Raw genomic sequence first — 3,183 nt, forward strand, 5'->3', positions numbered from 1 at the left:
GGGGTCCCGGACCCCCTGTTGAAATTAGACCCACTGCATTACAGTGTCTTTTTCAGCAAGATATTCAACCTGTTCATCAAAAAAAAAATCCGTAACCTTCGAGATGGAACTAAGAATAGAAATAGGGCGGTATAGTTTCCGGGGTCTAATTTGCTTCCTTTTTTTTTCGTACAGAGGGGTCACTCTCGCTATAGTTTGAAATGTTGGGGTACGCGTCCCTGTTAGATGGAGAGGTTTATTGTGTGGCCGATGAGTGGAGCAATGGAGGCGGCCGAGTCTGTGAGAGATGTGGAGGGAACGTGGTGGTCATGGCCACTGGCCTTGGTTTGCTGAAGGACGCTCAGTGTTTTAAACACGCCATCAGTTGTCTCTCACACACACACACACACACACACACACACACACACACACACACACACACACACACACACACACACACACACACACACACACACACACACACACGCACACACATATACACACACACACACACACACACGCACACACACGCACACACACACACACACACACACAGACACAGACACAGACACACACACACACACACACACACACACACACACACACACAGAGGGAGAGAGGGGAGAGGCGGTTGTGTTGCCCCCCGGAGAAGGTGAGTGATGGGGTAACCGCGGTAACGCCCCCACCTCATCCATCACTCACACCTTGACCCCGCCCCCCCGGTGTGTGTGTGTGTGTGCGTGTGCATTGTGTATGTGTGTGTGTGTGTGTGTGTGTGTGTGTGTGTGTGTGTGTGTGTGTGTGTGTGTGTGTGTGTGTGTGTGTGTCAGTGGGAGGGGCCCACAGTCCTGTGCAGCAGCAGAGGACTGTGGGATTTGAAGGGCGAAGCAGAACAACCAATGACAACATCGTAAAAGTTGAGAACGTCTCAAACTTGATGCAAAAAAAAGAAGAAACACGTTTTGGTTTTAACCCCTCACATCCACATTCACCAAATTCACACGCCGGCCATTTTGCTATTAAGGTAATTAACACATGGGGTGCCAAAACCGAAGGGTATTCGGTTTTGCTGTCTTTTCTGTTTTTTTTCCGTTTTTCTCCACACGGGCGGGGCTAGAGCAGCTCTGGGAGTACCCATTGTGATCCTGAGAAGGAAGGGCCAAATGGATCACCGGAGACAAAAAACATGGCTTCCATCCTCTTCCTGTCTATTTCCTTCTTTAAAACGCCTATATCTCCGAATCTGTTTCCGGTGGAGAAAACCGGTCATGCGCGATGCGCGATCCCCCCCCCCATTGTAACTCGCGAGTGTTGTTATGAAACAATGCTGGCACCCAATGTGTTAAAGGAGGAGTTCACCCAAAAAATGACTTATTTTCTATCAATTGCACACCCTATGAAGCCTTGAATCCATTGATTCTTTTTTGTTTTTGTCGCATTCTTAAGCTAATAATTTGATTCCCGTCTCCTACCGGCTAATGTATCCGGTAGGAGACACAAAGTAGATTATTTGTGTCTCCTATCGGAAATACACACGGTCATCAAATTATTGTCTTAGGAATGCCACAAAAACTAAAATAAATCCATGAAATCAAGGCTTCATGGAGTGTGTAATTGATAGAAAATAAGCCATTTTTTGGGTGAACTCCTCCTTTAAATAATACCACCCTGGGTGGCATCCCCCTCACCCCCCACAAATATGACTTGAGAGCAATCAATGGCGTGGTAATTGTTCTGCAGCGAGCAGGGGGAAATAGCGACACCTGTTAGGCCATTAATTAGAACAGTGTGATTGATTGGTTGGATTGTGGACACCTATGACCTATGACCTATGTTCATGTTGGCTGTTTTACATATTTTTTCACATTAGACATTGATTATTACTCTGTGTGTGTGTGCATGTCATGGTGTGTGTGTGTGTGTGTGTGTGTATGTGTGCATGTCATGGTGTGTGTCGTTAGATACCTTACATCAGGGGTCTTCAACGTTTTCAAGCTAAGGACCCCTTGGCTGAGAGAGAGAGAGAAAGCAGGGACCCCCATATTGTACAACGTTTCTTTCTTCTTCTCCATAGATTTCATAGGCAGCTTCATAGACTTGTTTCATGTTATGTGTTTCCAGACATTTAACATGCACTTAAACAATACTTTCCCCCCCCCCCTATACCGAACCACTTTGCCAAAAATAGCAGATCTACAAGCACACAACGCCTCGCAGCGCGAGGCGTTGTGTGCTTGTAGATCTGCTATTTTTGGGTAAAGTTCTCCTCAGAATATGGATGCTTGGTTGAAGTGGTTAATGTAAAAATCACAAAGATTTGGCGGACCCCCTGTAGTAACTCTGAGGACCCCCTAGGGGTCCCGGACCCCCTGTTGAAGACCCCCTGCCTTAGATATCCAAGCCCTGTAAATATTGTGAATACTGTCGTGTAAACACCTTACTGTCCTGTAAACACTGTGTGTGTGTGTGTGTGTGTGTGCGTGAGTGTGTGTGTGTGTGCGTGCGTGTGTGCGTGTTTGTGCGTGCGTGCGTGCGTGTGTGCGTGCGTGCGTGCGCTGTTCATTTCCTGTGGTGCTGAAATGTGTGCATTTGGCAGCTTTTTTCTCCAACAACACATTTAGGCAGCTTATAAAACAGGTTTATGCAAAACCCAAGGCTTCAAAATGTGATTCCACAAACCAACGGTTAATGTCCTGGTCACCACGTCATTATTATTCACAGATAATACTATAATGATCGTGACAACAATTCATCCTGGTTTTTAGTTGTTGATGTATGTGTGTCTCTGTGTACAGACTGTACTCTGTACTGAAGTCTCTGCTTGTATTCATCCTAACTACTAGGAGCAGCTATTAACCCAATAAGATCGGGGACGCATCTGTGTCATTTTAAGTTTTCTTTGGCTATTCAAAAACAGCAGATCTACAAGCTCATAGCGCGGCACCGAGTGCCGCGCTATGAGCTTGTAGATCTGCTATTTTTGTAAAAATCGTGAAAATGTGTGCAAATCTTTGAATATATCTACATTTTTTTAAGCGTTTAGATAAAAAAAAAAAGAAATCAGCCTCAGGTCTTAATGGGTTAATACAGTGTCTGGGGAACGGTTAGGTGTTAAGAGCCTCCGGGACGATTATTATAACACAATGATTAAATGATACGGACAAATTGAAATCTTCACTGTTACTACGGTTAAAGCTGTAGCTC

Source organism: Gymnoscopelus microlampas (assembly GCF_963454915.1).
Source record: "Gymnoscopelus microlampas genome assembly, contig: SCAFFOLD_178, whole genome shotgun sequence".
Taxonomy (NCBI): Eukaryota; Metazoa; Chordata; class Actinopteri; order Myctophiformes; family Myctophidae; genus Gymnoscopelus; species Gymnoscopelus microlampas.